This window comes from Manis javanica, chromosome 14 (genome assembly GCF_040802235.1).
Source record: "Manis javanica isolate MJ-LG chromosome 14, MJ_LKY, whole genome shotgun sequence".
Classification (NCBI taxonomy): domain Eukaryota; kingdom Metazoa; phylum Chordata; class Mammalia; order Pholidota; family Manidae; genus Manis; species Manis javanica.
The window spans coordinates 19,117,749-19,132,417 of NC_133169.1; the positions used below are offsets into that span (position 1 = coordinate 19,117,749).

Consider the following 14,669-nt stretch of genomic DNA (forward strand, 5'->3'; position numbering starts at 1 on the left):
GTTTTTTTCTGTCACCCATATGTCCACTTACAGTGTAAGAGTCTGTGGAAGAAAAGCTTGATAAGGAAAAATTCTGAAATGTCCGAAATTAAGTGTCATAAGGGCCAGAGAAAGAGGGACAGAGACAAGGGAAAGTCGTTAGTCAAGCCATGAAACAGAGCTAACCAGAGACTTCATGTTCCTGTATGAAGTCATTTCAACAATCATTTGGAAGGTTCCCCAAACCACTGCATCCCCCTTGTATATGATTGGTGTCTAACCATCATCAACAACCAATCAACCAATCTTCTCTATGGAGTAACCACCTATCCCAGACTTTCTCCACTTTGCATTAGCCCACCTTCCTTATCTGTGAATTTGAAGAACTTTCTTTCCTTGAGACCCGTCATAAACGTGCTCCCTGTTTCTGGAGTCTCGTGGACAAGTTGTTTCTGTTAACTGGCCTTGCAGAAAGTTCCTGTCCCAGGACTCAGTCCTTTTTTCTGGCAAGCATTTTTAATGGCTCAAGAAACCCTTTTACTTGGAGATCTCTCAGTCTTTAGAATTTTTGATTTGTCAAGCTTAAGACCACTCAGTGGTTGTTCAAAATACCCATTTACTAGTCTGAACAGTGGGCGCTGCAGACCACTCCTAAGTGGCATGCTTACAGTTCCTGTATTCAGTAGGGAATTGCTGGCTGGACATGGAGGGCACCTGCATACCTTCAACCATGCCACCTCAGGTTGAGCACTGCATTTACCCCGAGAGTCTTCCTTGGTCACAGCCTGCTCAGCAGTAGCCTGCTTTTCTTTTTCATCTTCAGAATCTCTGTAGAAGTAGAGATCAGATTACCCCACCATGAGTGTTCGTGGGAGGTGGTGCCATGCATGTGAAGGACTTCCCAGGCCAATGTCCACTGAATAGACCCACTGTATGAGATCATTTGTTGTATAAGATGGCATAGCCCACACAGCCCAAAGTGGAGTCTGTGTTACACAGAACAGCGGCGGACAGGTTAACATAAGACACCTCTGTGACATGCTGGTCGTTAGCCCTGGGTCAGTAACCACCAGAAGCTGTGGCTCTTGGAAAGCTGCCTGGATTCGGTGAGTGAAGTTTCTAGGCGTGAAGTGCACAGCAATAGGAGTGGCTCCACGGCAGGACCAAACGTCACCACAGCTCACTGGCCAGTATTACTGGAGGATATGCCACGGACGTCAGCCGAATGTTCATCGGCACCCATTGCACGATTTGCCAGTAGAAGCTTCTCCCAGGTTCTCTGCAGATTTGTGCTGTAGATGCTAATACTTTTCCTTCCGTTAGAGGTATGAGAGGTAGTGTTCCATTTGAAAGTCAAGGTTGGTGCCATCTAAGTCGTTCCTGCTGCAAGCAAGGAATTCAAGGACATTGTCCCCTTGCATGTGCAGAACACTAAGGGCTCTGGGCCCCGTGAGAGTTTCCTTTTCAGTTTCCGACGGGAATGCAGAAAAAAACTGAATGGACCTCCCTGGGTAGCACAGAAAAGCTTACAAATCTAATTTTGAAAGTCCCGACATGACAAAATCAAAAGACAAGCCACAGATTGGAAAAAGATACTTACAATGAATACAAAACCAAAAAGTATTGCTATCAAGAACATAAACAGAACTACTACAGAACAAATAGAAAAAAGTCCAATTATTAAAAAAAAGATCCATGATCTGCTTTTGTGCTATGTGTTTTAGTATTGTCACATGAAAATGGGACATTGAAAAATGTTTGTGACAAATGTTGAAACATTTTATGTCTTTCTTGTGGTTTTGTCTGAATGTTTGGTGGATTCTTAAAGGAATCTTTTTTTTTAAATAGAGATTTCTCTTGAATTCTGACTTTGCTTTCCCCTTAAGGACAGGAAGGGTCATAGTGCGCTGTAATGTGTTATATTTACATCACATTGCATTGCATTTTAATTTAATTTACTTTGTTTTTGTCCTGCTATATTTATAAAGTAGCCTAAAAAATCCACTAAATAAGGATAACCCCTTATTTCGTATGACAGTATTAGGAGAGCTTCTACCGTTAATATTGAGGCTCATTCACTTCTTTCTTCCAAGAATTACTAGAGTTTTGTTGGTTGCTAAACAAAGCTCTGAGAACCAACAGCTTTCCTATTTTCCTATGGTACTTACAAGGTTGGGGAAAGGAGAGTATGAATAATCTAATAATATTTGAAATGTATGAATAATCTAATAAGCATAAAAGTGAATAAGCAGTTAATAGACAAGTTAACATAATGATGCATAGTCATACATAATAAAATAAATGCAAGACAAAAAACATTATATAATTTGGTAACCATTTAAAATATTAGTAATTTCTAGTTCAACCTTTGTGAAATGAAATTATCAGAATAATTAAAATATATGAAAGTTAAAATTTTGTACAATTCCCCACAAATCAGTTCCATAGCTAAGAATGTCTTTTATTCATATGCTCAAAAAAATATACAAAACATAGATATTTCAGCAAAGTTGTTGTTAGCCAAAAACTTGAAACAACCTAGTTCTTTTATGAAATTCTACCCAAATACTCTATTCAACTGTTGCAAATAACTAGTTAGAAAAATTTAAAAAACAAGACAAAATATTTCAATGAAATAAGGAGTACATTATTATGTCCTGTTAGAATCATTTTGCCAAAGATGTTCAGAGCTAGGATAATGAAACCAAGTTTAGAGAATAATATTTCTATTCAATATTTCTTGATTCACACTCTTACAAGAATTGACAGCAAGTCTACTTATTAACTCATTTCTAGCATCTTCTATTTACTCTTTTAACAGATATGTATTGCAGGGGAGGAAAAATAATTTCCCCTTTATCCTTCTAGGTTCTTGGCTGAGACCCCTATGGGAAAAAAGACAGATTAGCAAGAGAAAAACATGCAGAAGTTTAATAACATGTATACCTCCTGGATACATGGGAGAGACCCAGGAAAACTGAGTAACTTGTTGAAATGACCCAAGCCATCACCAGCTAAAGACAAGAAAAAAAAATGTGTCTGGAGTTATATGAGGTTACCAGGAAAGCACAGTAAACAAAGGTAAGGTGGTTGTGCAGAGGTCTTACCTTTTCTGTTTAGGAGGGTTTCTACAGATTGAATCATCCTCCTCTTCTGCTGCAGTGGAGAAGATACCCTTACAAATGTGATTTCCCTAATAAATGCATATCTCTTACAAAACTTACACTCAGTTTTCAGAGATTTTCCTATGTTTGTTGTTTCTTGAAAAAATCGGCTTTAAACAATCCTCATGCCAAATTTAAGGGTGGAAAATTTTGCTCCCCTCCAGTATTTCAGACACTAAACCAGACACTGTTAGAGGAAGTAGGTAGCCAGGCATGAGCAGGAAGACTTCAACCAACTGCTTGTTTACTTTGTACACATTCTGTGTAAGCTGTTGGGACGTGTGGAACGGTGGGCGGTGTAGATGACAGACTGGCCTGAATGGCTGGTTGCAATATGGAGTAGAAGTTGCCTAAAACTTTACCCAAAATACATTATACACTCACTAACATAATGAAAATCACATACCTCTGCCACTAACAGTAAAAATCATGCATCCCTATGCCGTGGCAATTCTGATGAAAACCAAATAGGGCCAAATACTTCCCTTCTCAACATGAGTGCAGAGCAAGGCTGAAATCTGAAAAGACCCTACCTGATCCTTTTGAAACCTATCCCCACTTGATGAGTATTCACCTCCCTTTACATAAGAAGGCTCCCTACTGCTACCTTGGTACAACCCCTCCTGGGTCTGCCTCTGCTCCACTCCCTAGTGTGTACTCTTGTTTTTCTTTAAACTCTTATTCTCCAAATAACACCCTAAAGCTCAACTGCTTTTGGGTCTGTTCTTGAGAACCATGGTTCTTGGTTCTCTCTGACTGAGGACGCATCTCCATACAACTCATAAGAGAAGTTCACTCTTTTTTTTAATTTTAATGGATCTTCTTGGCAATCTCATGCAGAACAATTGGTCTGTTCATACAGAATGTCCTGATATGAAAATTAAGGGAAAAAAGTAATCTTTCCTTAAAGAACTGCAAAAAAAGACACCCCTTTTGGGTATATATAGGGGAAAAAAAAGGTTTCTTTTCTTGGGCACATGTAGCTCCATCTCACAGGACACATGTTTGGCAAGGATGGCAAGAGTCATTTTATACTTCTTGCATTTGTTGCTTGGTCCAGCATCATTGTGTAGAGTATACCCTGATAACCTTACTGAAATAACTTGGAAAATGTTTGCTGAAAATATGGGCAGGTGGTTGGATCAAATTACTTTTCTATTTTCTTTATAACCTTATATATGTTGAAATGGACAAAGTCTGACAATTGAAAACTCATTTTAAACTTCTAGATAATTTAGTCTTAATATCTTTTCACTTTTATATATGAGTGGTTCATTATTGCTTAAACAGGCAACTATTTTATGTTTAACAAAAGTATGGAATATGTTTTTCTGGAATTATAGCAATGTGTGCTTATGGGCAGTCCATTTAGAGTTCAAGACCAGCATGAGGCAGTAGAACATGCATTCTACTGAAAAACAATCAACAAACCCAAAATGTTGCCATTTATCCCCCCATGACAGCAAACCAAGACTTATTTACAGTTTCAACCTATCCCAGGAATGTGACCTCTTAGCAGTCAACCTAAAATTTCCTGATCAACATTAGTGAGGTGATCTACGTGATGAAAACCTTACCATCCCCTTTCCCCCTGTAAAAAGTTGATATGACCTTTAACAATCCTTTCTTTTCTTTTGCTAATAACTTATTGGCCTTCCCTCCTATAAAAGCCTTCCATTTTGAGGAACTCCTTGGAGCATCTCTTACTTGTAAATTGGATGCCTCCTGGATTGTGAATTGCTTAACAAAGCCAAATTGATCTGCATATTTACTCAGTTGGATTTTTGCTCCTTGACAATTCTAATGACTTTGGGATAGTTGTGATAGTAGCCAGAATCAGATAAGAGAATTACCACTCTCCTTTGGAAGTTTTTAACAGTAGCTGTTGAGGAAGCATTTTTTCACAAGACTGACCCGGGACCCTGTTTCCTTCCTTCAATTGGGTGTTGAGTGAAAACAAACTCATCTTTAAACAGTGTTGATTTTTTCTGACTTCCACATTTTTTGGATATGTTTTCTAAAGGCTTTATTTGAAAAGTATTTTTATTTTGCTTTATTTTGATTAGAGTTAGTAGTACTGTACAATAATTGAAAAGTCATAACAGCTGAAGGGGAGCAGAATATGTCACCCAAAAATATGCCTCTTTAACATAAAAATTACTTAGAGCTGATTATTTTTTAAAAAACAGAAGGCACAGGAAAAGCTGAAAATGAGTTGTAGAAGTTACCCTGTTGTCAGAGACATTTAAAGTTATAAGGATATTTTCATTTGTAAAGACATTTATTATAAGGGAAATTCTCATTTCATTTCCCCCATCTCCATGATTTTTACCAGGAAGAGAAGAATGATTCTATATCTCTAGAAACTCTTTATTAATGGAGAAGACAATGAATTAAATCTGCATAACAACCTTACCCTTGTTTATCATGCTTTTCCTGATATGGGCTCCCCTACCCTCAGACCCCAGCATCTTTTGGTTTTACATGAACATGATATTTAAGGCTCAATGGTTTGGGCCATTTTAGAGAATTACTCAGTTTTCTTGGGTCTTTTCTTTGTATAAAGAAGGTATACAGGTTATTAAACATCTGTTTTCTCCTGTTCATCTGTCTCTTTATTACAGGGGTGTGTCAGCTATGAAACTAGAAGGATAGCACAAGATCAAAAGAAAGGTTAAAAAGAGAAGGAAATCAGCAGCTTTTGTTTCATCACTTGAGATCTCATTTCAGGAATCAATTATGTTTTTGTATATATAAATATAATCAGTGTTTCTTTAAAGCATAATCCTTAATGAACCTGTAAGAATATTGCTATGTTATGATTTAATCTATGGGGAGCTGAACATGGTAAATAAGCTTCCTTTGCTTGCTTCTTTGATAACTTAGTAAGAGAAAGTTTTGCATTTTGCATTTGTTTTAGATTTAATTTTCCAGCTATTTTGAATTTTGGTATTATTGATTATTTTCAAATAGTCTACAGAAGGATTTATCTTGAGGCACTTATGTTACATTTTCTCATTAATGTAGAATCAGTATGCACAAAATAAGTGTTGGAAGATACTCTGTAAGGATAACGTTTTATGAAACAGTGATATTTACTTATTGAAATTCTGTGTAAAATGAAATCTGACCACAAAGACTTTGATACAACACTAATTAGTATTATTGAAATTTTGAAAAGAAAACTGGGTAAACATTGCTCAGCACAATTGGAAATGAGCTAAAGTTAAAGGAGTTAGAGTTTGGTAGTTTTGTGTACTAATTCAAGTTACTAGATGGAGAAGAAGCTGCAAACACACAGCTGGTAACGACTTTACTTAGAAGCTATGTTTTATCTTTAAACGTACAGGAATAAAAAGATAACAAAGAAACACAGAAGTAAGACTATCATCATATTTTGAAATATCTTTCTTTACAAAGGCTATGACATACCTGCAAAGTAGTTTCTCTCTTTTTTTCTTTTTCTCATGAAGTATCTTCCACGCTAAGTAATTTGTTTTTCTTCTAAATTTTTAATTTCTTTTTCAGAGTGACTAATTAAAACACACACACACACACACACACACACACTTTGATCTGAAGAAGGAAAATAAAATAAAAATTAGCCCTGACTTACTCATATATTTTTACTTAAAAATTAATTTAAAATAAAAGGTAACCTGATTAAGCAATTGTTCTGAATAACTAGTACAAGTTGACTTGTATGACAAATTTCATAATACTGCTTTTTAACGTTTATGTTAAAAATGAGGAATCTCAGGAAAAAAGAGGTTGCATATTTGCACAAGATTACACAGTGAGCAAATGATTCTGTCAGAAGCCTATGTAATCTGGCTCCAGAAACTGTGTTCTAACCATTCTGTTATTCTGTTGTAACCACTGCACAATATCAATTCTCAGTATATTACACCAGTGTTATTTTTTGCACACAAATATTGACAAAAACATTTTTGATATGGTTTCCTATTTTCATTTTAATCAAATATTAAACACTGCATAACACCACAAGGCAAACTGTTGAAACATAAGTTTGTCTTTCATTGTTTCCTAATAGAATTAAATAAATGAATAAAATTACTGACTGGATCGCTTCTATATATTTTCTAGGCATTTTTTTCCACATAATGTTGCTGTGGATTCAAGCAAAATAACTCAATTTCTACATTTTGGTGTCCTTGCTGAGGGAAGAAAGAAAAAAGTCTCCCTGCTTCTAATAGTATATTTAGGTGATGGAGGTCTAACACCGACGCTTTATGAATCATCTGCAACCCAGTCCACTGCTTTACAGGGGAAGTTTAAAAATCCCCAGAGGAATGAATTTATTATGATACATATTCTTTCACTCTTCTATATATATATGCCCTCCTTTTCCTCTTCCTCTGTCTTTCCTCTTGTTTTTCTCCCCCTCTTACCGTATTCAGTGTTTTCTTATACTTTGTCTCTTTTCCTTGCCATTCTCCTGGTATTCTCTCTTAGCTCCTATGATGGGTATACAGTTTTTCTTTCAGTTTAAGCTACATGCAGAAGTATTACAGAAAATACTCAATGATTTAGTTTTGTTCTAAAGTATAATTATTATTCTGGGATATTTTAACAGAAGATAGTTCTAATGCTAATGTCTTTATAATTATGAAGTAACTTTTATATGCATTTTCTTATTTGTTCCTCAGAATACTCTGATAAATACACATTTTCAATAAGGAAAACTAATAGGTTAAATGACATCCCAGGGTCTCAAAGTTAGTTGTAAACTAAACATGAAGAAATAGAACCTAACCCCTCAACAGTCACTCAGCTTCTAATGCCTATGCCATGCAGTTCCATGGGCAATGGAGATACTGAAAGGAATCAGTAGAAAATTGAGTTACTACTATGTGTTATGTACTCTTGTTGTTATCAAAAAAGTACATGATATTGCACTGCCATGCCATGAGGAGTCTACAATATTCACATGTACTACTCAAGTAGAGTACAGCCCAAGTGAGTGTACCATATGGTATACGGTGGTCTTCAAGGTCATTGAGGATTTTTACACCAGGTAGTTTCACCAATGGTGCTCTGCAGACCCTTAAATTAGAGAGTCATTATTTTCAGAGTTGAAGATTTTTAAGTCTTTGAGAAGTTCCCACATCCCCACTTGCACTAAAAACACATCATTAGGTTTTTTAATAGATAGCTAGGACTTACAAGGTACTAGATGGATACCTGGTAGATTAGACTCCAGGGAAATTGAGGAAGAAGCAGGAAAAGGTTGGGAGATTGGGTAGAGCCCCAGGTTATCATACTTTAAATTAGTGTTGGTTTCATTGCCAGTCTTACCTCACCTCTGACTAGTCTCATTAGAGAACAGCATCGTTTACCTTTCGAGAAATACATAATCCACTTGCTCTCTAACTCAAATCAATACCAGATGTTTTTCTGAACTATCTCTCTTTTGAAATTGTCTTATATTCTGACAAGCTCCTTGTTTGAGTGTACTGTTTTGAGGATTGAATATTTAAACAGCTAGCAACTCTGTTAGGCTTCTCATTCAGGCCTGTCTGTGCATCCAAGTTTGTACATAACTGACAGATGGACCCTACTATACATTTACTTACAAGACACTTACTTGGATACAGTCTGTTACTTAAGGGTAAAAGGAATATATACTGTCCTCATCATCACATCCAAATATATTTAGAGAAAGAGATTTTTAAAGTAATAGAAATCAACAAAATGATAAGGTTTTATATCTTCTAAACCATTTTGTGACCCAGACTGAGAAGCATGTGCATTTTTTGTGATACTAATAGCTTCCTATCATGTATCTGTCACTGAAGTGTTTGCCTGCTACAGCATTAGGACACTAATTTAGTTAATTGTTGGGGACCACCTTTGTCTTCTCACATGTTTGTAGACAGAATGGGAAAGCACCTTCCCCCATGTCTGAACACAGCATGGGAAAGCACCAGCTTGAGAACAGCTGGTGCAGTCCTTGGAATTATCTGCCCACAAAAACATATCTTGTCCTCCTCACTCTGAAAATAGGGAGACCTTGAAGATGTGTGGAAACACCGCCCCTGCTTCTGGCTATGTCTTTCCCCCACTTGCCGATATGGTGGGAATGGAGAACAAAGAACATTCTGTTTATGCATTCCATGAGCAACTAACTGGAACCCTGCTGTGCCTACCTTTGCCCGGCTACCGCTGACGTCAATACGGTGCTTGATTGTCTATTGGATAATGCTATGTCCTGGAACCATGTAACCCCACTGCATTATATAAACCCTGGACCTTCAATAAAGTTTTGCTGGCGATGCGTGGAAGCATCAGCCCTCCCAGTTCTTTCTGTCTTTCTTTATTTTCTTCGCCCCCCTTCCGCACTTCAGGACCTGCTCGACTAGGCGCGGCTGGACCGCGTCAGTTAATCTGATCAAATAATTTAATCCAGAATGTTGACAACTGAGGCAACTAATAGTCCTAGATACTGTTAGATAATCATAGATGCACAGAACAGCTAAATAGGTTTTTAGACATTAGCAAGTATAACCACATACTACACACAGAGATAATGATGTCCTGAGTGTTTTTCCTGAGATCGCTTGGTGACAGGACAAGAACTTGAATCTTAATGGCTACTTCTTTGGCCATTCAGTTGAATCAAATTACAGCTCATAGGAGGTCTTTAAACTCCTAAACCCAAATAATTTTCTATGGATATTTTGGATATTATAATGGTTTGCCAGTAGTGCTGGAGAAGAAGATATTTTTGACCAAAACAGTTTTTAAAATCACACCATAAAGAAAATTCTTCCTGCCCTATGGCCACTGAGTATCAGGTGAAGAGTGTGATGTTATTTTAACTAGTTTATAACCTTCTGAGAGACATACCAAGTGCTTGGAATACCATCCACATTTAGGTTAGTGAGTTGCTGAAATGCTGTATTTCAGTAATAATAAGTTTATTTAATTTGATATGATACAGAATGCAATTAGTGTTGAGATAGAAGACTCTCAACCATCTGACTAAAGATTAAACCATTGGATTTCCTGAACCTCACTACCTGGGGTTAGGAACTCAGTAGACTACAGAAAAAAATATATTCAAGTTCAAATCTTCAAGTTTCCTAAAGAGAGAAAGGAGTTTGAATTTCCTTGTACACTTGGCATTTAACTGGTTATTCTTTCTAAATAGAAAATATGGTCTCTGACATTAAAATGGAAAGTCTGCACACATTATATTATTTACACCAGAGTCAAATGTTTTGTTGTCCAGCATTACAAATTCAGATTGCATGGCTTCCTTATAGAGTCTGTATTTCTCTCTCTGATCAAATACTTTTATATTGAATGTTACTTAAATGACACTAGCATTTGAATCTTTGTGTATTCTCCTGACTGCTAAACAAACTTAAGAAGCAAAGCAACGTGGTGACCTTGAAATGTACCCTTTGCCATAATAAAAATCATGTCTTTTATTTCTATAGTAGAGAATTTGCAAGGTACAGTATTTCTCTTTTATATTCATATCTCAAATCAGGTGCATTTTCTCTGGAAATATCTTTTTAAAAAAGGGCTTAAAAACATGTTTTTTAAAAATAAAGAACAACCTACTTTAGACTTTAAATTTATGCCCAAAGCAGCAAAGGTAAGAGTTCAGAACATAATTAACTTAAAATATACCCTAGAACATATCTGACTCATCATGCTTTAATGAGTCTCCATAAGTAGATGATCTTTGCAAAAATAAAACGGAATACTGATCACAGGGGCCTTGACTCCTACCTGAGTGGGAAACCTGTAGGGTGTATCACTGGAGGAAGTTTAAATGTCACCAAACAGAAATAAAAACAAAATATGGCAATTTAATTTCCTTGATTCGCCAATGTGTAAGAAAGAGACAAGTCGATAAGATTTTAGTAGGTATGCACGGAAATGTGTTTTTTTGGTCACATAAATTAAGAAGTATGAAACATTCCATGTTTCCTTAGGAAAAAGTTTACACGTCTCACTCACAGAGTGGCATTTTGTTTTAAAGAAACTGGAACAAGCAGAAAATGTGGTGCTTATCCAGTCATACATTTAAAGTGACACAACTGATTCTATGTATAAATCCCATTGTAAGACAACCCTTACATTGCTCTTTAGATAGAAAATGCAGTAATATGTGGTAGCCCATTAGTATATCCTTCAGCATACACATTTCTATGCAGTGCTACATGCTGGTACTAAGAACTTGAAAATTTTTAGCAAACTATGTTTAAAAACTACAATGTTCCTTTATTTATGATATATATATATCATATCCATCCATGGGAAATTTGAAACTTCAGAAATAGAAAGTAAAGGAAAAGATGGAAGGGGGAAATATAGACAAAGCAAAAATTATGAAAATTATTAATCTTCAATCTTTTTAACATTCTTGCTTAGCAATCTGGAAAATTATTTTGCCTGAGACATGAGGGAATAGGACCCAGGAGAGGAGTTATGGGAATGTGTCTCACAAGCCTGCAGAACATCTGTTTGGGACATAGAGGCTGATTCCTCTCCATGGAAAGGGAAAAGTAAAAAACGACCAAAATACATTAATTATAAAGTTGATGGAATTTTTTTCTCTATTCCTCTGACAGCTGAAGAGGATTTTAAGTAAAATAGATTATTTTAATATTCTCTAACAAGGGCATTAACAAAACAAGGGAACAGAATTTTATTCCCATGTGTTGTTTGTGTTTGAAGGAAACCTATACTGATAGGTAGTAGGAATACAAATATTCCAATAGGTATAACATTATTATCAGATCATATCAGCTCAATATCTAGAAAATAACATCAACTGATATAACTGCTTGTTTATCAGTTTATCAAACAATGTCAAAATTATAGATAGTAAAAAACAAAAAAAATCAGTATATTGAATTCATAGTTAACTTTCATAAAACATTTTGAGTTACTACTGTTGACAAGGGAAACTGAAATATGTGTAAGGGCTGAGAGACAGATGAAGTACACTTACCAGGGCAGAAGGGGCACAAGCAAATTAATTATTAAAAATTGTAACCAAAATCTATATAATTACAGAGAAGGCAGTCAGTAATAGACTAGTAGTCATGAGTGTCAAAAAATTTACCCAAAAGTGGACATCTGCACTATTTTAATATTTGAGTAAGAATTGGATGCAAAGTTGGGTAGGAGAAAAATCATTTTAAGCATTTGTGGTAGGATGTATGTATTAAGCTTAGAAGTCAAAGGGAAGCACAATTGTGGTGAGAAAACAGAATGCAGGATTTAAACAGTGGCAGGTGGTTATGCAGTTTGTCCCCTAGGAAAGGACTGGCAGCTTGGTATGTGTCTCTTTGGGTGGCATGAATGATACTATTGGACAATGATGGGATTCAAGTGGAGAAAAAGACTAATTCAGGGCCTGTGTTCTCATAGAATGGGTGAGTGTGTGAGGGGTGGAGGGGTGGGGGGAGTGGGGGAGAGCCAGATGAGGTCAGCAGGGAGCTGAGTGGTTTTCCCACAGTTCCCATGGTCTGCAAGTGGTGGTAGGAGTGAGGGTCATTCTGATCCAACTACTCTTATCTCTTGGTATTTCAAAATCTTCTGTGTGAGTTTTACCTGGGAAGTCAATGGACATTCTGTAAGGGGACCTAGCAAGTTATACAGGCAGATTTTTCCCAGTGGAATGGGTTCTGGAGGAAGGAGCGGTGGTAGAGGGAAGCCTGGTGTCCCGCTGGGGGACAGTCACAAGACGAGGGTTCACGTCAGCCCGAGATGCTTGACATTTGCTCGTTGATGGAGGAGGGTGATGGTAAGGTCATAATTGGATTTTGCTGACTTGATATTTTGAAATAAAACTTTTAAAATATAGTGGTTTTAAATTTTATAGAAGCTATAAAATCCTGGGCCCTGAAAAAGAATGGTAATTGTGATAAAATTTTAAACAAAAGCATCACTTTACCATCCTCTCTGTCTCTTTCTACCCTGATTCTCCTAGCCTGCATCATTCTCCCCATTTTCAGAATCCTGCAGTCTGATTCATATGTCCTGTCTCACACCATTATGTAATAATCATGTGCCTGGAAATGTCATCTTCAGAGTTATACTATATATTTTTATTTGCCATAATGATTAAAACAGTGCTGAATGCATAGCAGCTATACAGTAAAGACGTGCCTCATCAAATGTTTAAATGGCCTTGGAATATCAAGCTAATGACTGAGTAGTTGTAGCTTAGGTAATAGCCTTGAACCTGTTTCTTCTTCTGAGTACACCTATCCTCATCCCAGAAATGTTTATCTAAGTCCAGATGATTTTTTTCTTTATTGATCCAGGAAATTGCATATGCTCCATGTTTATGCAATAGAACAGCCTGGTAAACTTAGATGGTTCTGTAAATTTTTTAAACTATTTGAAAACCTAGCTGAGCTATATTGCTTCTAGTACAGCTGCAATATAAATAGCAGAAGAATAGTCAATCCTCATTTAGTTTCACTGGATATTTAAAAAAGAAAGAGAGAGGGAAGAAGAAGAAAGAACAGCGTAAGAAAATGCAGTAAGTAGCTGGAAAAAAGAAAAGCTATATTTTTATGAACACACACACATATCTATACACACATTGACTAAAATGACAAGTTTCTCACTGGGTAGGTAGCCCATGCAGTGTTCATTACCTAAAGTTGATACAATAGGAGAAACGGATTAATTAAATATATACATACTGAGCCCTAGCACGTGCTATACATTCTTTTAGTTATTGGGATACCACAGAGAACAGATGGAAGAAATCCCAGCCTTTTGGAGCCTTATATTTTAGTGAGATTAAATATGCAATCATACAAATATACAATTATAAGTGAATAAAAATTAAATTATATTACAAATATTCCCTAACATAATGTAATGACAACTGAATGAAAATTAAATTCCATTACAAATATTTCATAATATATGTATTTATATACATCTATAATAATTTCCATAATATACATTAACTTGGATTATCTGGGTACTCAGAATTCCAATGTGATCTTTTTCCTAATTAATTTATGCTGCTATTAGTTCTTTAAGGATTTAAAAAATGTTGAGTTTGTGAATTATATGACTGCTGTAGATATTATTACCTGTGGGTATCACTGAAAGGAACCTATTTAATTAACTTGTGAATAAATTGATGGGTCCACAGAGTATTATCCCCTTTAATTATTTTGGGAACTGAACTTGTCCTTCAGTGTTCTTGAAATTCACTCTTAATGTTTAAAATATAGTCTTTGTCTCTTTATAAAACCATACTTTATAGTATTGCTTACTAAAGAATTGTCATTATCATAAATAAAAATGTGTTTGTTGTAGGAAAATAGCAAATGATTGAAAAGCCCTTGCATTAATCCACAAACATTTACAATCATTATGGCACCTTTGGTGCTTGAGTTTGTTACATTTGATAAAACACATAAATTTGAGGAAAGGTAACTATAAAATCTCAGAACAAGCAGTTTAAAATGTTTTAATCTGCCATTTAGATGGATGAGTTAATAAAATATTCAA

The 14,669-nt window shown here is 35.9% G+C and overlaps 1 pseudogene; it reads right to left on the minus strand.

The window, feature by feature from the left end:
* Nucleotides 1-561: 561 nt before the first annotated feature.
* LOC108392531 (small ribosomal subunit protein uS2-like) overlaps nucleotides 562-14,669 on the minus strand; it is a 43,784-nt pseudogene continuing 29,676 nt past the window's right edge.